We start from the raw sequence: 25,032 nt of genomic DNA, 5'->3' as shown, positions 1-25,032 counted from the left end.
ACTTGGAGTCAATTGGTGGGAAAAACTTCAAATCGAATTTGATCGAATTCGATATTCCTACGATTCGTATTCGGCCGAATACGGACCTATTCGACCGAAAAAACTTAATTTAGGTTGGTCTTTTTGAATTCGAATTTGAATTTTTTTTTAATTCGAAATTCGACCCTTGATAAATATGGCCCTTAAGGTATGAAGATCCAAAATACAGAAAGATCCGTTATCCAGAAAGCCCCAGGTCCCGAGCATTCTGGATAACAAGTCCCATAACTGTAATAATAAAACAGTAGCCTGTTCTTGATCCCAACTAAGATATAATTAATCCTTATTGGAAGCAAAACCAGCCTATTGGGTTTATTTAATATTTACACTATTTTCTAGTAGACTTAGGGTATGAAAATCCAAATTACAGAAAGATCCATTATCCAGAAAGCCCCAGGTCCTGGGCATTCTGGATAACAGGTCCCATACCTGTAATAATAAAACAGTCGCTTGTACTTGATCCCAATTAAGATATTATTAATCCTTATTGGAAGCAGAACCAGCCTATTGGGTTTATTTCATGTTTACATGATTTCCCAGTAGACTTAAGGTATGAAAATCCAAATTACAGAAAGATCCATTATCCAGAAAGCCCCAGGTCCCGAGCATTCTGGATCACAGGTCCTATACTTGTATATATCAATAGAAGCTGCCATATTGATTATCTGAATTTGGATTGCACCACCAGAATTTTGGATTGCACCACTATTTTGCAGCAGTTTGCTTATAATAAACTTCCCAATTAAATGAAACATAATCGTTCCCAGGGACCACCAACACTGCTGCTTTCCGGTGATTACGTGGAAGTGCAAGAAAGCCAAGTTATGCACCTGTGCTCGGCCACGGGTACTCGCAACACCTGCAGCACTGGGGCCCTTAAGGACCAGACTCCTGGGTGCTTTAAATCTAATAGCGGCCATGGGAGCAATGAAAGTCGTTTGTATGTGGATTCCAAATCATGCGGATGACTTATGCTCCTTTCCAATGTCCTTGCTCAGTGAAGCCACCTAATTATTTTGTCTCTACAGGTCCAGGATCTGTTATACAGAATGCTGGGGTTTTCCGGGTAAAGAATCTTTCCGTAAATATAATCTTCATACCTTAAATGACCAGTAACATCAAAAAAAATCGTTAGTATACATTGAGAAAAAACACCAAGACAAATATAAACTTTAAAATCTCAAAGTCTTTATTAAGAAATAACTTAGTGTGGATCCATCATGCGGCGCTCACTTTCTCCTCCCTGCCTTCCTTATAGGAGATAGCCAGGGAGGAGAAATCATGCACCGCACGCTGGATCCATCACCCTGTCACCAAGAGGAGCGCAAGTGTAGTTTCGCCAAGTTATTTCTTAATAAAGGCTTTGTAATTTTAAAGTTTAATTTGTCTTGGTGTTTTTTTTTTTTCAATGTATACTAACAAATCTTTTTTTTTAAAGAAATTATGTTACTGGTCCTTTAAGTATGATAATGATGTAAACATTAAATAAACCCAATAGGCTGGTTTTGCTTCCAATAAGGATTAATTATATCTTAGTTGGGATCAAGTACAAGCGACTGTTTTATTATTACACAGAAAAAAAGAAATCATTTTTTAAAATCGGGATTATCTGACTATAATGAAGTCTATGGGAGGCGGTCTTTCCGTAATTCGGAGCTTTCTGGATAATGGGTTTCCGGATAACGGCGACATTTTTTTACGCAAGGAACACATTTCTCGATCTAAATGCATTAAAGTCAATGTGCGTTTTTTATTTTGGCGACTTTTTTTGTCCTATGTATGTCAATGGGCGTTTTTTCCTATGCAACTTTTTTGTCCTAAAGCATTAAAGTCAATGTGCGTTTTTTATTTTGGCGACTTTTTTTGTCCTATGTATGCTAATGGGCGTTTTTTCCTATGGCGACTTTTTTGTCCTAATGCATTAAAGTCAATGGGCGTTTTTTATTTTGGCGACTTTTTTTGTCCTATGTATGTCAATGGGCGTTTTTTTGCAGCAAATTTTTTCCGCGGCAAAAATTTCGCTACAGTTTCGCGAAAAAATTCGTACATGGCAAAATTCGGAATTTGCTTTACGAATCCATGGCTGGTAAATAAATTTGCTCATCACTATTCATAATATATATTTCCCAACACCTCTTTCACAGAGCAGCAGGCTCTCCTAATGGCAATGGCTCCTTGGATTTCGCCACAAGGGACCACAGAGATATCCGTCACAATTAAACGCTTGTCACGGGGAAGCTTTCATTTGCCATTAGCACTTTAATGACCTTGGGAGACTGGGGGGTCAAGGAGAGGGTCATTTTTCGAAAAGACAGATGATTTGTAATGGAAATATGATTAGGGGCCCCTACTGGCCCACCAATCGGCAGTAATAAATCATCTATAGAATGAGATACTCGCTCCTCTCTCTTTATTAATGGCTATGGCAGAGTTTGGGGGCAGATGGACCTGGGCTCAAAGACAAAAGTGAAAATCAACTTTACTGGCATTTTAAGATTTAAATAAAGTGTCATTTCAAGGCGATTTGGGATATTTTTAATACCATTTTTAACCCTTTGCCTGCCGGCGTGCTACACTGTCGGCAAACAAAGTAATAGCCTGGCAATGGCATTAAAGGATAAGTAAACCTTTAAAATGAGAGGGCTATTCTAAGCACTTTTGTAAATTACATTCATTATTTGTTTTCTTTTTATTCCAAGATATTAAGGGATACGTGTGCTGTTATTATGAATGAATTTTGTTCCAACAGCGCCACCTGCTGGTCAGTTTCTGACCAGTCTGACCACCAAGTAGTCAAGGAAGTTGTCAGGAGAAAGAAAGAGGCTGCTCTGATGTTCTTCTGCTTAGCAAAGATTTGAGAATGGTTTCTAATTGTTTTCCTGTTTTCCAAATATTGTTGAACTATAATTCCCAGCATCCCACCAACAGCCAATACTGGGAAGTGCAGTTCAACAACACTGAGCAGTTGTCAGAAGAAAGAAAGAGGCTGCTCTGATGTTCTTCTGCTTAGGAAAGATTTGAGAAAGGTTTCTAATTGTTTTCCTAAGCAGAAGAACATCAGAGCAGCCTCTTTCTTTCTCCTGACAACTTCCTTGACTACTTGGTGGTCAGACTGGTCAGAAACTGACCAGCAGGTGGCGCTGTTGGAACAAAATTCATTCATATTAACAGCACATGTATCCCTTAATATCTTGGAATAAAAAGAAACTAAATAATGAATGTAAATGATAAAATAACTTGTATTAGCTATAATAAAAGAGCTTAGAATAGCACTCTCATCAATTTTACATTCACTTATTTTAAAGGTTTACTTATCCTTTAACAAAGACACGAATAGAACTGTACAATGTGTTGACCACTAGAGGGCAGTGTTATAGTAATTTTTTTAACCAACGGCAGAGGCAAGAATTAATGGCAGATATTGTTCTTGTTATAAATATAATTATAGAGAGAAGGAATGAGATATTATGCATTGAGATATAGATAATATATATGTATGCCAAAACACAGTATCAGGGCTTACTTTCCTATGATGGAGCATAAATCCAATATTTTAATTAAAATATGGATATTTTAGACAATTACATTACAATGAACACATCAAGCCACACCCAATTAACCAGAGCCACTCCTTCCTCCTCCCTAAGCCACACCCACTCCCTAATATGCATTGCACCTTTTCAGACACAACTTCAACACCAATTGCTTCTTTTAAATATATATATATAAAAAAAAAAAAAGAATTAGTTCTTACTTTATTATTTATGGACAGCAGCATAGGGATGTCAGGAGGTCATTATAAACACAAAGTAAATTAGTCTAAGAGACCAGTAAGGTAAAGTATATTTACCCTTTAAGATGAAATGTTTGAGTGTTTGAATGGTAGAGCAGATATACAGATATACAGATATATATATACTATATAGTCAGCATTTGGTGCACTGGGAGTTAATGGTAACAGGTTGGGCTACAAGCCAATAAAGCTGACTCACTCTGGTTTGGTTCATATTGGGTCAGTCCCAGGAGATTGAATGATCCATTATAGTTAATCCAGCATGCCGAGCGTGAAAGCAAATAATGTTCTTTTAGATATTACTGTATATTGATGTGGCTGAACTAAAGAGAGCAACAATGGCATTTGCAAATTCAGAGTAAAGTACTGGGGACTTTGTAGGAAGGAAGTGCTTTGTGCATAGCCAGCAAAACTGACTTTGTTGGGTGAATAGGTGAAAAAATAGTCCAACAATGGAAGAACAACTGCTGAAGGGACATATGTAGTGTTGGGTAAGGAGGGACATATGTAGTGTTGGGTAAGGAGGGACATATGTAGTGTTGGGTAAGGAGGGACATATGTAGTGTTGGGTATGAAGGGACATATGTAGTGTTGGGTATGAAGGGACATATGTCGTGTTGGGTAAGGAGGGACATATGTAGTGTTGGGTATGAAGGGACATATGTAGTGTTGGGTAAGGAGGGACATATGTAGTGTTGGGTATGAAGGGACATATGTAGTGTTGGGTATGGAGGGACATATGTAGTGTTGGGTATGGAGGGACATATGTAGTGTTGGGTAAGGAGGGACATATGTAGTGTTGGGTATGGAGGGACATATGTAGTGTTGGGTATGGAGGGACATATGTAGTGTTGGGTAAGGAGGGACATATGTAGTGTTGGGTATGAAGGGACATATGTAGTGTTGGGTATGAAGGGACATATGTAGTGTTGGGTATGAAGGGACATATGTAGTGTTGGGTATGGAGGGACATATGGAGTATTGGGTATGAAGGGACATATGTAGTGTTGGGTATGGAGGGACATATGTAGTGTTGGGTAAGGAGGGACATATGTAGTGTTGGGTATGGAGGGACATATGTAGTGTTGGGTAAGGAGGGACATATGTAGTGTTGGGTATGGAGGGACATATGTAGTGTTGGGTATGGAGGGACATATGTAGTGTTGGGTATGAAGGGACATATGTAGTGTTGGGTATGAAGGGACATATGTAGTGTTGGGTATGGAGGGACATATGGAGTATTGGGTATGAAGGGACATATGTAGTGTTGGGTATGGAGGGACATATGGAGTGTTGGGTATGGAGGGACATATGTAGTGTTGGGTATGAAGGGACATATGTAGTGTTGGGGCTGGAGGGACATTTGGTGTTTTGGAGGTGGAGGGACATATGTAGTGTTGGAGCTGAAGGAATATTATAGTGTTTGAGTTTTGTTTGTACTGCAGGAATTAAAATGAAACAAAGGCAGCTGGAGCTGTAAGTTGACAGAGCTAATTAGATTGAGACAAAGGTGGCCAGAAGTAATATTTAACTTTACCTTGGCAATGAAATCAGCATGGCAGCTCACACAGAAGAAGAAATATACAGTACAGATCCGATAACCCTTGCGTCCTGTGTAGAATAATATCATACACCTGTTAAACATCAGCTATAAGCCTGGTCTTCTGTTACACTCAAATTGCAAGAAGCCTTCAAATGAGATGTGGCCTATCTGCTCAGTGTGTGGCAAGGCCCAACAATTCTCTAACATGAGTACGTTCCATGGCAAGCGCACCAGCCTAGCTTTCTAATGTTTCTAATTCTAACTAGGGATGCACCGAATCCACTTTTTTGGATTCGGCCGAACCCCCGAATCCTTCACGAAAGATTCGGCCGAATACCAAACCGAATCCGAACCCTAATTTGCATATGCAAATTAGGGGTGGGAAGGGGAAAACATTTTTTACTTCCTTGTTTTCTGACAAAAAGTCACGCAATTTCCCTCCCGCCCCTAATTTGCATATGCAAATTAGGATTCGGATTCGGTTCGGCCAGGCAGAAGGATTCGGCCGAATCCGAATCCTGCTGAAAAAGGCAGAATCCTGGCCGAATCCCGAACCAAATCCTGGATTCGGTGCATCCCTAATTCTAACATAGCCACTAATCCAATAAAGAGAGTTACTATAAAACTATAGGTATAGCCCTGTGTTTGGCAAAGCTCTTTAGGATAATTTGAGGGTACAGTTGCCCTTTAATACCATTATTTGTTTTCAGGAAGGTTGAGGTTATTTTTACACTTCGGGGTGCGTCAAACTTTATGCTGCTTTTAACATTCCCATCACACGACTGTACTTTTGGGACAGCAAATATATTTGAACAATGGCAAAGTCACCTTGTATTAAAGGACTAGTAAAATTCCGAGCACCGGGGGCGGCCATATTACAATCTTCCTTCCTTTAACAATCCAAACGAAGGGGGGTGGAAATGCAAATGGTGCAAAGCTCGCAATAAACAAACTAATAAAACGCCGTCATTAAGAAGTCTGGATTTTTCTCTCTAGGGCTGTTTTGATTTGAGAAGCTTAAGAAGAAATATGATTTTCATAAACCTTCCAATTTACTACTCTACAGGTTATAATCAGGAATGTTTAAATTTCATGGAGCGCAGTTTCCAGGCGACGACTTGCCGCTATATCACCATTATAACATTTCCCAGATGCCCCTTGTTTTAATATTCGGAGATTTCGCGCCTCTGTCTGCAATCTTCGAACGTTCCATCCAAAATGGGCAATGTAATAAAAAAAAGTTGTAAGTTTGCCCCATGTTTAGCAACCCATGGCAACCAATAAGATCTTTGCTTTCAAACAGCTGACCAAAAAAATGCTACCTGCTGAATGGTGGTTATGGGCTACAGGATCAAAATAAATGTTGCTCTTACCTAGAATACTTACTTTTGCCAGAGGTGGTGATTTATGATGTAAGGCGGCAAGAATTAGGCTTATCCGAGTAGCCGTTTGTTAGGGGTCGCACCGGCTATTGAACTGCTGGTAAATGCGAAATTCATCATCCTTACAGACCTTGTACACTTAGGGGCAAATTCATCAAGGGTCGAATATCGAGGGTTAATTAACCCTCGATATTCGACTGGGAATGAAAATCCTTCGACTTCGAATATCGAAGTCGAAGGATTTTGCGCAAATACTGCGATCAAACGATCAAAGGAATAACCGAACGATTAAATCCGATTCGAAGGATTTTAATCCAACGATCGAAGGATTATCCTTCGACCAAAAAAACGTAGCCAAGCGTATGGGGACCTTCCCCTTAGGCTAACATTGGGTTCGGTAGCTTTTAGGTGGCGAACTAGGGGGTCGAAGTTTTTTCTTAAAGAGACAGTACTTTGACTATCGAATGGTCGAATAGTCGAACGATTTTTAGTTCGAAGGTCGAAGTAGCCCATTTGATGGTCGAAGTAGCCAAAAAAACACTTCAAAATTCAAAGTTTTTTTTCTTCTATTCCTTCGAAGTTAATAAATTGGCCCCTTAGTAACACCCTGCCCCAATTCTTACTCCCACAATAGCTAGCTCATGACATCACCTCCCAACCGATTACATCACTGCCCTGCCTCTTTAATGTACAGGCCAGTATTCTATATTGAGAAGAACCCTATTTACAGTATAGCAGCAGGGATTTGGGCATAACTGAGTGGATCTGGCATATCTGGTGGACTAGGGGAAGAAGAATGGGACTAAATTACCGGCAAGTAAATTACTGGAAAATTCGTCATAATGGGCCCGGCCTTATCTTCTGTTTCACCAACAAGGATAATAATTCGGTGAGCTTGGAGGGAGCTGTAATGACTAGTGATGGGCAAATCTGACCGGTTTTGTTTCACCGAAAAGACGAAAATTTGCTGAAATGCATTGAAGTCTACGGGCGACAAATTTTTTCACCCATTAGAGTCTATTATTACATGTACATGTTACATGTACCACCTGTCTGGTACCAATGGAAAGAGAACAGAACACCAGTAGGGAGGCAAGTATGGCAACCATAGATACTCCTGATATAATAATCAACGTTTATGGTATCATAGAGCTCATGAGAAGCTTTCGGTGCTGCAAGCAGCTGACTGTTTTGCACGTTACATGATATGAGCAGAGGAGAAGGTGAAACGATCTCCAGCAATGTCCTTACAGTAAAGGCTGGGACTTCTCACTATGTCCGGCTCAGACTAATCTAATGGGGAGGGATTTGCGCACTCAGCAAGCATCGGGCACTGGAGCAAGAGGCCATGCGTTTCTTTTACTGGTCCATAAAAGTTACAGAAGGTCACATATCTAGGTTCTCTAGTCTTGTAGTTATTAGATGTGAGTGCTGGTGGAAATAACTCAAGGGCTTGGGGCATAGCTGTTACTTTTCTGGTTGTATGGAGCTGTGCTAACCTCTGAGCATCGAATCTCTAATACAGAAGACAAACCATAGGAGGCAGAGCTTACTTCTGTAGCTCCAGTTGCCTGTATTCGGCAGAATTTAATTGAAAATCTAAATTTAAGGTATGACCATCCCCTTTGGAGGAATAATCGGAGAGCATTGAGGGTATAGGGTTCACCCCAAAAAACAATATTCACAGCATTTATTTACAAGTCCCCTTCCCTGCCTTCCCTTTAGTGATGCTTTAAAGGAGAACTAAAGCTCATCTAAAGAAGTAGCTAGAAATGTTGTACATGATGTTCTGTGCTTCTGTAGCAGCCCAAGGCAACCACAGCCCTTTAGCAGTAAAGATCTGTGTCTCCAAAGATGCCCCAGTAGCTCCCCATCTTCTTTTCTGCTGATTCACTGATTCACATGCTCTGTGCTGCTGTCACTTACTGAGCTTAGGGACCCACTCACAATATACAGTACACATAGAATAGAAATGTCACAATATAAGGCTGATTAGTAATTAATACACATAATTACTACATGGCAGCACAGAAACCAGTGCAATTAGCATCAGAATTTAATAATCAGCAAACCTGTAGCATCAGCTTATATTACAGCCAGGGAAGCTCATTTTCTGCTGGATAATTAGTGACGAGCCCTAAGCTTAGCTTCTCAACAGCCAATCAGAGCCCACTGAGCATGTGAGTGTCACAGACACTTTCCAAGATGGTGACCCCCTGTGACAAGTTTGAAGTCCTGGATCATTGCTGCTATTGACAAGCTCAAACTTTAGCCTCGTGCAATAAGTTTGATATTTAAAATATGGCAATTTTAGTCATATTTAGTTTTAGGGTTCGGTTCTTCTGTAAAACAGGTACCAAAGATGACACTTATGTTATAGAGTTGGAGATGGAACATGAAAATCCAAAAACCACATGGGATGTTATCCTATCAATCAAGGAGTAAGCTATCAGAAGATCACAAATCAAGTTCTGAGCACTAAGGTGATCCACAGACCACACTCAACCTACACCGAGAATGGTAGCCCATTTTTGGCCCACGACTGCTTAAAGGGATCCTGTCATCGGAAAACATGTTTTTTTCAAAATGAATCAGTTAATAGTGCTGCTCCAGCAGAATTCTGCACTGAAATCCATTTCTCAAAAGAGCAAACAGATTTTTTTATATTCAATTTTGAAATCTGACATGGGGCTAGACATATTGTCAATTTCCCAGCTGCCCCTGGTCATGTGACTTGTGCCTGCACTTTAGGAGAGAAATGCTTTCTGGCAGGCTGCTGTTTTTCCTTCTCAATGTAACTGAATGTGTCTCAGTGAGACATGGGTTTTTACTAGGGATGCACTGAATCCAGGATTCAGTTCGGGATTCGGCCTTTTTCAGCAGGATTCGGATTCGGCTGAATCCTTGTGCCTGGCCGAACCGAATCCGAATCCTAATTTGCATATGCAAATTGTGGGGTGGGCGGGATTTCATGCGACTTTGTGTTACAAAACAAGAAAGCAAACCAATTTTTTTCCACTTTTTCCTTTCCCGCCCCTAATTTGCATATGCAAAGTAGGGTTCGGATTCGGTTCGGTATTCGGCCGAATCTTCCAAGATGGATTCGGCCGAATCCAAAATAGTGGATTCGGTGCATCCCTAGTTTTTACGACTGAGTGTTGTTCTTAGATCTACCAGGCAGCTGTTATCTTGTGTTAGGGAGCTGTTATCTGGTTACCTTCCCATTGTTCTTTTGTTTGGCTGCTGGGGGGGGGTGATATCACTCCAACTTGCAGTACAGCAGTAAAGAGTGATTGAAGTTTATCAGAGCAAAAGTCACATGACTGGAGGCAGCTGGGAAATTGATATGGCATTGACAATGTCTAGCCCCATGTCAGATTTCAAAATTGAATTTAAAAAAATCTGTTTGCTCTTTTGAGAAATGGATTTCAGTGCAGAATTCTGCTGGAGCAGCTCTATTAACTGATTCATTTTGAAAAAAAATTTTTTCCCATGACAGTATCCCTTTAACCAAAAGGTTCTGGAGGGTTCCTGGCCAGCTTGTGCTTTAGAATTCCCGTTCCACCGTTGAAGTAGGAGGATGATGATTGGGCAAGAGCCCATGGGGTTTTAGTTAGGTTACGGTCTAGGACAGCACTCTAGTTATCCCTGAGCTAGACGACGACCTTCAATTGCTCTCAAATATTTTTAGTACCTATTCTTTTATTAAACAGAACAGAAACCTAAAATTGACGACTGACATCCAGCCCATAATAATCTGTCTGCGTGAGTAATTGCATGCAGGTGTTTCGCTGCATGACATTTCATTTTGGAAAACGTAGGCGGCCGGACAATAAGTTTTTTCATTTGTATAATGTCGGTGGTTATTATTCACTCTTTGAGCCTCTCTATACGTCCATTAGGAAAAGTTATTAAGGCGATCGAGGAATGTCTGCATTCCAAAAGCAGACAAAAAAACCATAGTAGCCGAGGGGGGGCAAAAATCCATGAAATCTCCAAGTTCGTTGTCTAGCAATATTAATTTATTATATGCATTAAATTTGTCATTTGTCCTGATGAAGGTGTTCACACAGTCCAGTAATGTAATGTGCATGGTAATTTAATATCTCCTTTCTGGCAAGATGTATTAGCGAGAGATTTGTGCTCTCTTAACCATAACTTACGTGTATTTGAGCTTCCAGAGTAAGGCCGAGGGGCCAACGATAAATTCTAGTAGAAGACATTCCGTTCGTGTGTTTTTTAGAATTTATTTAAGGCTGTCCAGCTTTCCACATTTCATAAAAACCAGAAACATAATATGAATTTAAACATATTATTTCTATATTATTACGCATGTTAAAGGGTGATTAAATGACACAGGGCTGTACAATACAATGACATAAAGAGAGTCTTCAAGAAGATTTACAGGCATGGGTCACGATGGAAAAAAAACCAAGGGGAGTAAATCTGTGGTTTTTGGGTCATTTACGTTCAACCCCACCACCTTTGCTGTCCAACATTTAGTTAGGTTACTAATATATGAAGAATAACCCCACTACCGCCATCCATCTATGAGTCCAAGAACATCAATTAAGCTTCCACCTCAAATCTCACAGGAACTGGCCTTCCAGATAATCTTTGTGTAACATATAGGACACAAAATAGGCATTTATCCCAAATATCATCATAAATGACCTTCAGGTGAGGCATACTATCTACCCACTAATGATGTGCGAATCTGACCCATTTTGCTTCGCCGAAAATTTGCCAAAATGAATTTTTGTCTATGGGCAAGAAGTTTTTTTGACGCACAAGAAAATGTTGACACGCAACAAATGTTTTCAACCATTAAAGTCTATGGGAGTAATTTTCATGGCGAAACTTGGCAAAAAATGATGCTCGCGGTTACTACCCACTGCTTTGGGACCTCTTGAGGTGCAACACCACAAATTCAAAACCTCTGAAGAAGTGTCCTCTTCAAAAACAACATACGTGTTCAACCCCACACCATCTTTGCTTCCAACATTTAGTTAGGTTACTGATATATGAAGAATAACCCCACTACCGCCATCCATCTATGAGTCCAAGAACATCAATTAAGCTTCCACCTCAAATCTCACAGGAACTGACCTTCCAGATAAGCTTTGTGTAACAAATAAGCATTTACACCAAATATCATCATCATTTTCAGGTGAGGCATAATATCTACCCACTGCTTTGGGACCTCTTGAGGAGCAACCCCATAAATTCAAAACCACTGAAGAAGTGTCCTCTTCAAAAACAACATACGTGTTCAACCCCACACCATCTTTGCTTCCAACATTTAGTTAGGTTACTGATATATGAAGAATAACCTCCACTATCGTCATCCATCTATGAGTCCAAGAACATCAATTAAGCTTCCACCGCAAATCTCACAGGAACTGACCTTCCAGATAAGCTTTGTGTAACAAATAAGCATTTACACCAAATATCATCATCATTTTCAGGTGATGCATACTATCTACCCACTGCTTTGGGACCTCTTGAGGAGCAACCCCACAAATTCAAAACCACTGAAGTGTCTTCTTCAAAAACAACTTAAACAGTTGAAGCGTGTTAATTATTACTTGTAGACAAGACAGAAGACAACTGGTTAGTTGAGCATTTCACCAGTGTTTCAAGGCTAGTAGATAAGAGGAGAGTCCAACAAAGGTCTATCCACAGTCCAAGTAGATAATGGCCGAGTAGTGAAGCAGTAGAACTAATGTGCAGAAGACCTTTCCTATCTCTGAAGACTAAAGGTTGCCATACATGGGCAGACTAAGGCTGACGATAACAGTCCTTTATACAGTTTTGGCAGTTATCTGCCTGTGTGTGGGGGCTTCTTACATGTCTCCCCGATCAATATCAGGCCAAAAATCGGCCTCATATCAATCGAGCAGGTTTGATTTTTCCTGTGACCGAGGACCACACTGGCAAGTTGATGCGGTCCTACGACCCGTTGGCGACGATTCTCTTTGTTGTAATCCGATAGTTGGACCCTAGGGAGCTGATCATAAAGGTTAACCCGATATCGCCCTGCCGTTGGTTTGCATATCTTTGTAAAGATCTGTTTGTTTGGTGACCTCTTATCTGGTATGGCCACGTTAACTCCAAATCTCTCCTGGTGACTCTTTTTATGCCCCTACTGGCTCAGCCTCTTAGTAAGTCCCTACCGTTCTCATGCAGGTGTGTGGAGATGTTTTAGAGCCTGGGTGACTCGATTATGTCCCACTGCTGGTTCTGCCTATTGATCCTATTGTCAGGCGCAGACTTTTTGGAACCTTGAATATCTCCTAAATCATTTCACGATTTTGAAAGAAACCAATATCTCCAGTGCTTGTCACAGGTCCATCACTCCCAAATAAATGAAGATGATTGCTTAGGTTCTACCAAACAGAACCAAGATTGTTACTAAGCCCAATGTCACTCTCACATCAAACTTACACCAAAATTATCCACAATGTAATGCCAAAATATGTTCATGGAAAATCACTTCTCTGGTGCATCAACAATCTTAAATTTAGGGATGACTTCACTTTTTTTGTACTAACCAATCTCTAATGGAGTATATGGGATTATTGAGCCACAGAGGAAGAAGAACGCCTTACATCTCAATCATAAACAGGAAAAAAATAAAAATTCACTGAAAGGATGGAATATGGTTAAACAGCAGTGATGGGCAATCGTTAGCAGTCATTGAATTACACAGGCAGCAGCACCAGCAGCTGATGAGTATCCTGCAGAGCCCAGTGTAGAGATACACAGAAGCTCTCATGAATATTTAATACTGTTTTTCCCAAATAACTAGAAAAAAAAATCACTAAAATTATCAAATCGTTCCATAACATTACTCCTACCCATCTGAGAGAGGCAGGCTATTCATTTCGTGATTTGTAGACCCTGGGGAGTCGGTTACATGTTAACGCAAGGTATATCACTGAAAGATGCGAAATTACCATTTTTTTCAATGAAATATGAGACAATCCAAGACATCATAAACTAAAAATCCACTCGGTATGCAAAAATGGAGAGAAAAAAAAAAATCTCGGCTCTGCTGAAATTTCTGTGAATATAAAGTAGTATATTTCGCTCTTGAGGTCCAAGGCCATGGGTGTTTATGTTTGTTAATGAGCGGCACATCCTTGGCAAGTGGAGAGAAAGGATTCTCAGTTTGGTCGGCGCATCCCGTTCTGTCATAAATCTATTTGCTCGTATGCGTAGCAAAATAAGGACAAAGGAAATGGTATTCTAGATTTGAAAACTGGATAACAAGAATTGAAAAATGAATTATAACAGAAAACCCCTTCCTGAAAGGCGACTTGGTGGCCAACTGGTGAAGCAACGACTGGATGCCTATAATTCATGAGACCTCCCACAAGAGAGATTATGGATTCCTTAATTATTAGACAGGACCCAAAGCTGGGGGCCCATAGTATTTTCCAGAAATATTTCAGTAAATGAATGGCATGTAGCAGCAATTTTCCAAAAATATTTGAACAAATGGATGGTACGTAACAGTAATTAGTTTTGTTCCAACAGCGCCACCTGCTGGTCAGTTTCTGACCAGTCTGACCACCAAGTAGTCAAGGAAGTTGTCAGGAGAAAGAAAGAGGCTGCTCTGATGTTCTTCTGCTTAGGAAAACAATTAGAAAACCTCAAACCTTTCTTAAGAAGAGGAACATCAGAGCAGCCTCTTTCTTTCTCCTGACAACTTCCTTGACTACTTGGTGGTCAGACTGGTCAGAAACTGACCAGCAGGTGGCGCTGTTGGAACAAAATTCATTCATATTAAAGAGATACTGTCATGGGAAAAAAACATTTTTTTCAAAATGAATCAGTTAATAGTGCTGCTCCAGCAGAATTCTGCATGGAAATCCATTTCTCAAAAGAGCAAACACATTTTTTTTATATTCAGTTTTGAAATCTGACATGGCGCTAGACATATTGTCAATTTCCCAGCTGCCCCAAGTCATGTGACTTGTGCTCTGATAAACTTCAATCACTCTTTACTGCTGTACTGCAAGTTGGAGTCATATCACCCCCTCCCTTTTCCCCCCCAGCAGCCAAACAACAGAACAATGGGAAGGTAACCAGATAGCAGCTCCCTAACACAAGATAACAGCCGCCTGGTAGATCTAAGAACAACACTCAATAGTAAAAACCCATGTCCCACTGAGACACATTCAGTTACATTGAGAAGGAAAAACAGCAGCCTGCCAGAAAGCATTTCTCTCCAAAAGTGCAGGCACAAGTCACATGACCAGGGGCAGCTGGGAAATTGACAAAATGTCTAGCCCCATGTCAGATTTCAAAATTGAATATACAAAAATCTGTTTGCTCTTTTGTGAAATGGATTTCAGTGCTGAATTCTGCGGGAGTAGCACTATTAACTGATGCGTTTTGAAAAAAACATGTTTTCCAATGACAGGATCCCTTTAACAGCACATGTATCCCTTAATATCTTGGAATAAAAACAAAATAAATAATGAATGTAAATGAAAAAACTGCTTAGAATAGCCCCCTCATCAATTTTACATTCACTTATTTTAAAGGTTTACTTATCCTTTAAGTAAACTAATTTACATGTACCAGTCACCGTCCAAAAAATATTAGAGCTAGTGATGGGCGAATAATATATTTTAACCCAAAAATGATGGGTTAAAATAACAATACGTTTGTAGCCCTAAGCGGAGCAGGGGTCAGTGACCCTTATTGAATTGTATGTACGCTTATTCAGTGTGAAGTCCCTGGCTTCTATTAGCACACAGCCTGCTGCCCTTGCCATTAATTGCTGCTTCTTCCCTAGGATGTCCCATCTGCCTGCCCAGCTAACACATGTATTATGTGTTTATAAAAATGCCTCCCTGGTTTGCAAGTAATGGAATCCGGGCAGCACATTTCTTTTCTATTAAAGGGTAAACCGGGGAAATACACTTTCAGCACTTTCCCCAAGCAGAAATGAAGAACAGGAAAGGACAACTGCAGAAATCGATCGGCTTTTCATCGTCCGCTTAATCCCCCTCATTGTGTTTGGCACATGCTTCCAGCTGTGAGTGATCTGTAAAATGATAGTGATCAATGATTGTTTAAAGGGGCACTAAGGGCCCCATCTATTTTTTTACTTCCTGTAAGTATAAAGCGCATTCAATTTATTTGTCAATAAGTGTTCAGAAAATCAAACCAGCTTAGATTACTGCCTAGAATTGCCTATGTGTTTTGTGTTTATTTCCCTGAGAGGGAGCTGCCATGCTGTTCTTTTTAAAGGAACAGTAACACCAACATTTTTTTTTTTTAATGGAATGACATTATAATGTACTGCTGCCCTGTACTGGTACAACTGGTGTGTTTGCTTCAGAAACTCTAATATAGTTTATATAAAGAATCTGCTGTGTAGCCATGGGGGCAGCCATTCAAGCACCGGATACACAGTAGATAACAGATAAGTACTACTATAGTTTATATAAACAAGCTGCTGTGTAGCCATGGGGGCAGCCATTCAAGCACAGGATACACAGTAGATAACAGATAAGTACTACTATAGTTTATATAAACAAGCTGCTGTGTAGCCATGGGGCAGCCATTCAAGCACAGGATACACAGTAGATAACAGATAAGTACTACTATAGTTTATATAAACAAGCTGCTGTGTAGCCATGGGGGCAGCCATTCAAGCACAGGATACACAGTAGATAGCAGATAAGTACTACTATAGTTTATATAAACAAGCTGCTGTGTAGCCATGGGGGCAGCCATTCAAGCACAGGATACTCAGTAGATAACAGATAAGTACTACTATAGTTTATATAAACAAGCTGCTGTGTAGCCATGGGGGCAGCCATTCAAGCACAGGATACACAGTAGATAACAGATAAGTACTACTATAGTTTATACAAACAAGCTGATGTGTAGCCATGGGGGCAGCTATTTAAGCACAGGATACACAGTAGATAACAGATAAGTACTACTATAGTTTATACAAACAAGCTGATGTGTAGCCATGGGGGCAGCTATTTAAGCACAGGATACACAGTAGATAACAGATAAGTACTACTATAGTTTATACAAACAAGCTGCTGTGTAGCCATGGGGGCAGCCATTCAAGCACAGGATACACAGTAGATAACAGATAAGTACTACTATAGTTTATACAAACAAGCTGATGTGTAGCCATGGGGGCAGCTATTTAAGCACAGGATACATCTCCATCTGACCGGTAGCATTTGTTGCTTCTAATCTTGCTGGATTAGATCTAATCATAAAACCCAATTCCGCCCCAACAAGTTTAGCTGTTGGGTTTGATCTGTTTTGGGAATGGGTGAGATAAAAGGTGACAGCGAGTATTATGAATGCTGTTGTCAGGAGACACGCGTCTTATCTTTACGCTGTTCCGTGGGTTAAGGATATTTAATACTTAATCAAAGTAGACATGTGTTTCGATGCTCTGCTGGAGACAAGAGTAAACTTATATAGATCATCCCACTGTTATAGAAAGGGACACTATCATATAACTGAAAAAAAAAACCCAATGAAAAATAATGCCAAAGCCTATATATGTTGTCCTAATTGCACCTTTGGTTACTAACTGACCCCTGCAAATGCCAATAGGCTTCATTATGATGCCTAAAGTATGTGAACAACCCTATTCCATTATTTGAGTTGGCTCCACACCCACAATGGAGCCAATGCGTCACACATTATTGACAATTCTGTGCTTCCTAATAGTTTGGGGAAGGTTTTGGCAGGACAAAAAAAAAAAAAAAAACCCTATGCACATGGTAAGGTCCACATAAAACTGTCCTACAGAGCTGGGAAAGACATGACTGGCCTGCATTGAACCCAACAGAACACCCATGGAATGAATCGGAACACCAATGCCAGGCCTGATCCTCAAGGAGCGCTCCTCTCAAAGTGAAAGGCGGCAGTTATAGACTAAAGTGTGAGACATGACCATGAACATTGGGGTTTGTTCTGGGTTTTGGGACACCTTACATTACACAGGCACAACGGTGTTATGTATTTAGACATTCTGCCAATGTTTTATGTGTGGAGCCCCAAGTTTTGATCATTAAGAGTAGAAATTCTGGTTGGCTGATGACCATTGGATCAAATGATGATTCAAAGGATTCACACTTGTGATTTGTCTATTCAAGGCAAGAGCTGCCCAACTTTGACTTGATCAGGCCAACAACACACATGCTGATTTTAAACACTCTGTCTATTAACCAAATATTAAAATTGCTCCAGCTCCCAATTGAGAGCACCATCATTGACCCATGTCAGCTATAGCCTGAAAACACACGCAAAGTTAGGGCAAAGTTTGCGACAATCAGTTCCTTTGAACGTCAACCATATTTGTAGTCTCAACGCTTCATGAACTGAAAAATCAAACCAGTCTGTATATTATATAAACAACTGATATACTTAGCTCTAAGCTCCCCATTGGTCAAGATGACTATATAAGTAGACGTTGAGTGCTAGCTTATAATACATTCATCAAGGGATCATGCTTATATCTCAATAGGCCATCGACATTAAGCTTTCTATAGGTTATACAGGTACATCTAATCCAGAGTTATAACTGAATGTCTCCATTAAGAAGTATTCAGAATGAGTTCTCTTTTAAATGAATCAAATTAATGAGGCCTTTTAAATGCAAAAGCAATACAGGTGTACAGAACCCACAGTTTTATGACCTTGCGCCTCTGAAAAATGCAGCAGCAGCTATAAAAGCAGAAGCCCAGGCCTAATAGTGGATTTGAAGGATAGAAGGAAGGAATTGACTTCCTTCCAAAACCGGGCCCACGTACTCTCAGTAATGAGGTCTCTACTCTGGAGACTAGCGTGATGTTCCATCAAGCACAGACCAATTATTGACTTCTAGCAACGAGACAGCACAAAAAGTACTATGATGAAGGATCCAGGCATTTTAAAGATTAAACAGCGGATTTTAGGGTATTATTCTGCTAGGAAAAAGTTATTTTGTTTTGTATTAGACCGAGGGGCTTTTTACACACATAAGCATTAGGGATATATTATTGGGCATAACATAAACAATGCTTGTTTTTTGGCCCCTTGTTCCTTGTATATTGTATCTTTGCTATGGTTACACACGTCGACCTGAAACCCAAGGGTCCCCTGGGCCTGGGGAGTTTCAGAATACCTGAGTCAGCTAAGGGTTTAGGCAAGACAAAGGGTAGGTTAAAACCCATAACATTAAAGCTTGGGTTTTCAGGTCGTAATAGAGGGTTCACGCAATTGAACAGGTCAAATACACAGTGAGTGGCTGCAAACATCTACCATACCCCAAGGTAGAGTCTTACACCAGGTCAGGTATCCGCGGATTACCCGCAAAAAAAAAGCGGGTACCCTGCAGAATGAGGGTAGGATTTTCAGGTGTGGGTATACATGCGGGTCTGTGAGTCTCATATAAATTTCTTATCTTATGTTATATTGTCTATATTTTAGTCCTTTTAAAATTTTAAAAAATGTGTTGCTGTCCCCGCCCGCTTTTGACGATGTCACTTCCAGTTTGCAGCAACATCACTTCCTGTTTGATGGCGGTCAGCGGGTTGGGTTGCGGATAAGGCAGCTGCAGGTCTGGGTCGGGTAGCAGATCGAAGTGGGTCGTTTTCCGGTCGGAGGCTACGGGTTGCGGGTTTGAGTCTTAGAAATTGGTTCCATGCCGACTCTACCCCAAGGGACACCATATAGTGTCCAACCTGAACGGACTTCTGACTGCAAACAGAATATAGTGCATTCATGCCACGTGGAAAGAGTCAAAACTGACTCTGGTGATATGATAACTATGTACAAAGATATAAGGGGATCATACTGTATAATAATCTCTCTAATGCTTATTTACCAGTAGGTCTTTCCAGCTGACACAAGGTCACCCATTCCGATTAGAAGAAAGGAGGTTCCAGCTAAATATTGGGAAGGGGGGTTTGTTACAGTGAGAGCTGTGAAGATGTGGAATTGTCTCCCTGAATCAGTGGTACAGGCTGATACATTAGATAGGTACAAGGAAGAGTCGGATGCTTTATTCACCAGTAGCTCCTCCCAGCAGACAGGAGGGAGCCAATGAGATTAGAGGAGGGAAAGGGGTGTTACAGGGAGAGCTGGGAAGTGAATCAGTGGTACAGGCTGATACATTAGATAGGTATAAGAAGGGGTTGGATGGTGTTTAGCAAGTGAGGGAATACAGGGATATGGGAGATAGCTCATAGTACAAGTTGATCCCGGGACTGGTCCCATTGCATCTTGGAGTCAATAAGGAATTTTTTCCCCTCTGAGGCAAATTGGAGAGGCTTCAAATGGGGTCTTTCTCCTTCCTCTGGATCAACTTGCAGTTAGGCAGGTTATATATAGACTTGTGTCTTTTTCAACCTAACTTACTATGTAACTACGTTAAGTCCACCAAAAAGGGAGCCAAGCAATGTATCCACATCCTACAGAGTAAAAGTGCCATCATGTTTTTCTGCCACTCACTCTGATATTGCCCAGACTAAATGCCAAATATGTTGAGATATAGTGGTGACCATTTATTTGTTGACTTGGATCTATAGCTCTGAAACATTATAAGATTATATGATGAGGTGATTGGGCAGACCAAAATTTGGGTACCAAAGGGGGACTCTAAATCAGATCATCTAAAAGCTGTCGCTCTAGAGCAGCCAACGTTTTTTTACCCGAGAGCCACATTCAGATGTAAAAATTGGGGAGCAACACAAGCATAAAAATAATCCTGGTTGTAGCACAATAAGGACTATTTGGTGGACCCTGCGTGGACTGGTAGCCTACAGGAGGGTCTGTTTCGCAGTACAGATGGTTTTTATATAACCAAAACTTGCCTCCAAGCCTGGAATTCAAAAATAAGCAGCTACTTTGAGGCCACTGGGAGCAACATTCAAGGGGTTGGTGAGCAGCATGTTGCTCACAAGCCACTGGTTGGGGATCTGTGCTCTAGAGCCTTCTTCGTAAATTTACTCCTATATGACCATGGTCAGAACTAATTATGCTATGGCAGGCTGAGAATGCTGGGTATAGTACAGCTATTACTAACTCCTGAATTTGACACATCATTGCATTAACTCTTGCTTCTTCAGCAGAACTGACGTCTAATTTGGTTGCTGCTATGAACCCACCACCTCTGTGTATTAACCTTAACGGTTTAAATAGATGTGACATTAATTTCTAATTAGCTGCCTGACCAAATGTTTAGTCTCATTTTGGCATGGCCTCAAATTAATGATTCTTCAAACACCATCTAACGCGATGGCTTCCTCCTACATGCACACTGTCTCCGAGCCTTGCTTCCAACTAATGAGTAGGTCACACACTATCCAAATATCAATTGGATTTAAATGTTCCTCTTAAGGCACATCAATAAATGGCAACCCGAGAACTGTTCTAATGGGTAACCTTGAAATAAACGATTCCATATCTCTTCATTTGACCTAACCAAAAGCGATTGCCTTCCAAAGCAGCTTGCTCACGTAATGACTTTTCAATTAAATGGCTTGGTGTTTTTCGAAACAATTAAAGCGGATAATGGGTGAAACATATCTTCCTCTAGGCAGCGGAACGCAGTCAAATTTACACCGATATTTTTCTTGTCCAGGTCATTTCATTTTGCTTAGACATCAAGACTCAAAGGTTGAAATCAAGAGAATACTTAACGGGGCATGTGTGAAATGAGGTTTGATTGGGTTACTTGTACAAATTTTTAAAAATTACTTCCTTTTTCTCTGTAATAATAAAACAGTAGCTTGTACTTGATCCCAACTAAGATAGAATTAATCCTTATTGGAGGCAAAACCAGCCTATTGGGTTCATTTAATATTTACATGATTTTCTAGTAGTTGGAAGGTATCAAGATCCAAATAACAGAAAGATCCATTATGCAGAAAGCCCCAGCATTCTGGATAACGGGTACAATACCTGTATAACTTTACCCTAAATCATTTATAAATAAAATCTAAAAAAAAGAACTGTGTTAAGTACCAAAATCCAAATGAGACAAACATATTAGTTGGAATACAATGAATCTATGGTTTGGGATGTTTGGACCACCGCCATCTAAGCAGAGCAGTGGTCAAAACATAAGAGTATCATTCAACATCTGCTGAAGGCCAATCTAATCTAAGATGGGAAATATTCCTCCCCGACCTCAAAATAAACTAGTGTTCTGATTGCTGTCAACTCTCTATATGGCCAAAGCTTTGGGGACACCTGCCTGTCCAAAATCTCATTATCAAACCAAAGGAAGTTGGTCCTCACTTTGATATTAAACCAGCCTTTTCCATCTACTTTAGAAAGGCTTTGAACTAGATTCGGTATGCATCTACTGCTGTATCCAATTCTGTATGGACCTTACTTTGTGTATATCAGCTGGGATACATTGACTCTATGATGAGCGAGACCACCATCACTGCCCACCTAAGCAGAGCAGTGGTCAAAACACCCCACCGGCCACTGGCCTAACAAAGACAATTCAAGCTCAAGCTCAAACACAACTTTAATCTATCTACAATTTTCAAGAAATTTACTGCAAATAGCATATAGTTAAACATCCGCTGAAGGCCAACATAGTCTAAGGGGGAGAAAATATTCCTCCCTGACCCCAAAATAAACCAATGATTGCTGACAAACAATAATTCACGATATGGTCAAAAGTATGTGGACACTTGCCTGTCCAACATCTAATTCCCAAACCCAGAGTATCAATATGAAGTTGTTCCTCACTGTTTTCATCTACTTTAGGGTGGCTTTCCAGTAGGTGCTGGAACATTATTGGTGGGATATTTTCCATTCATACTTCATTGGATGCACTAGCTCACATTGGAGTTCTCACTCATCCCACAAGCAATTGAGGTTAGGACATTGCTCCGGCCAGTCAGGTTCTTCTCCAACCCAATTCTGTGTGGACCTTACTTGTGCATGGGGATATTTTTTTCCCTGAAACAGGAGAGGACCTCTCCAAACTGTTACCACAACGTAAGAAGCACAGAATTGTCAAACATATTATTGCATGATGCATCAAAAATGATGGCTGATGCTCAAATTGCTAATTCCTACAAGATGTGTCCATGTTTCTCATGATTTTATAACATCATGTTTCAGTAGACATGGTTCCTATGCTGATGGTGGAACCTTCTCTCGGTTTTAGAATATAAGTTGAACAAGTGAGTTCAGCTCATATTTCTGACCTATTTGGGGAATTCTAAGACACAATGACTGGGGAACAGCAGGGCACTCATGAAATCATCCCATAAAGGTATGGGGCCTGTTATGCAGAATGCCTGGGACCTAGGGTTTTCCTGATAATGGATCTTTTTGTAATTTGGATATTCATTCCTTAAATCCAGTAGAAAATCATGTACATATTAAATAAACCCAATAGGCTGGTTTTGCTTCCAATAAGGATTAATTATATCTTAGTTATGATCAAGTACAAGATACTGTTTTATTATTACTGAGAAAAAGGAAATCATTTTTTTAAAATTAGGATTATTTGAATAAAATGGAGTCTATGACAGATGCCCTTTCTGAATAACGGATTTCCGGATAATGGATCCGATGCCTGTAGACGCTTCCCTTTCATTCTAATAAATAGATGACACCTCCATAAAACAGCATCCAATCACAGGCGTTTGTCTTATGCTATCAGAACCAGAACAATTCTTCTAACCTATAACAATAATGTTATTGGCACTTATTAAGCATACAGATAATAATTACAGAAGAGAAATTATTCCAATTGAAATTACAAATTATATAAAAACTAACCCAGAGTATGAATGTCATTATTGTAATCTGGACGCGCTAGATTTTTTTTTCCCCAGCAGTCAGCTTCTTCCCAACGTTTGATAAATGAATACTTAGACACTAAATTGAATGTAATTGTTGGGCTGGGTTCACTATTTATTACCACGTATTGATTTCCTGACACTGCTCGCCATTACAGTGCAAGACATTTTTCGATATTAACCGTTCGTACTAAAAAACGGGCTGCCCTCTACAACGTTCCTGGGGAATAATCGTATTAAAGGGGTTTACAGAAGAGACGTAAAGCTCAGACCTACCAAAAAGCCATATATTTTCTGCATTCGCTGCCCCGGTTGCTCTGCATTAGACTCAGTTCGATTTGTCATTAGCTTAAGTGAACCGGGTATAAATAAATTAGGTAATGATAATGATAAAAAATGACCACTATATAAATGAGCATGTAATGTAATATTCTAAGGGCTGTGGCATCTTAAGTCACCAGATCGGGATGGGATTATGCAACCTCTTGTCCAGTGATCCCTAACAACATGTTGCTCACCAACCCTTTGGATGTTGCTCAAAGCAGTGGTCTCAAAGCAAGTTTGTTTTTGAATTCTGGGCTTGGAAGCAAGTTTTAATTGCATAAAAACTAAGTATAGTGCCAAGTAGAGTCTCCTGTAGGCTGCCAGTCCACATAGGGGCTACCAAATGGCCAATCACAGCCCTTATTTGGCACCCAAAGGGACTTTTTTCATGCTTGTGTTGCAACAAGACCCCTGCTCTTGTTGCTCAAACTTTGTCTGGTCATATATTGGGTTTGCATAGAACTCACAGTGTTGCCTCTAAATTACTATTTATATATCTTGTTGAAGGAAAACTAAAGCTTAAAGTAGGGTAGAAATGCTGCAACATTATGTTTTGGCCTTCAGTATTACCCCAAGGTTGCCTCAGCCCTTTAGCAGGAAAGATCTGAGCCTCTGAAGATGTCCCAGTAACTCACCATCTGCTGATTCACTGAGCAACAAAACAGTATATATTCAGCCTTAAATTCATAGTATAGGGCTAATTCCACTGTATAGAGCACTGGTAAGGCCCCATCTAGAATATGCCGTACAGTTTTGGTCTCCATCACTTAAACAGGACATTATTGTATTAGAGAGGGTACAGAGAAGGGCAACTAAGCTGGTAAAGGGAAAATCTTAGCTATGAGGAAAGACTGGCCAAGTTGGGGATGTTCACGCTGGAGAAGAGGCACTTAAAGGAGAAGGAAAGCCACGGAGGTATTTTATTGCCAATAGATTAGCTGCAATAGTGCAAGCTAGAATGCTATATTTATTCTGTAGAATGTTTTACCATACCTGAGTAGAAACTCTCTGTTTGTTTAGGATAGGAGCTGCAGTATTAATGTGGTGTGACATCACTTCCTGCCTGAGTCTCTCCCTGCTCTGGGCTCAGATTACAGTAGAGAAGGGAGGGGTGGGGGGAGAGGAGCAAACTGAGCATGC

General features: G+C 40.3%; 1 protein-coding gene across 2 annotated transcripts in view; it reads right to left on the bottom strand.

Moving 5' to 3' along the window:
• tspan9.S (tetraspanin 9 S homeolog) overlaps positions 1 to 25,032 on the bottom strand; it is a 227,307-nt gene that overhangs the window by 110,636 nt on the left and 91,639 nt on the right. The window contains exon 3 of one of the 2 annotated variants that reach the window (XM_041587649.1): positions 5,370 to 5,443. The gene's annotated coding sequence lies outside the window, so the exon portion shown is untranslated. 2 annotated transcript variants of the gene reach the window in all.

This window comes from Xenopus laevis, chromosome 3S, assembly GCF_017654675.1.
Source record: "Xenopus laevis strain J_2021 chromosome 3S, Xenopus_laevis_v10.1, whole genome shotgun sequence".
Taxonomy (NCBI): domain Eukaryota; kingdom Metazoa; phylum Chordata; class Amphibia; order Anura; family Pipidae; genus Xenopus; species Xenopus laevis.
Note: the sequence above shows the minus strand (reverse complement) of the source record. Positions and strands in the feature narration are given on the sequence as shown.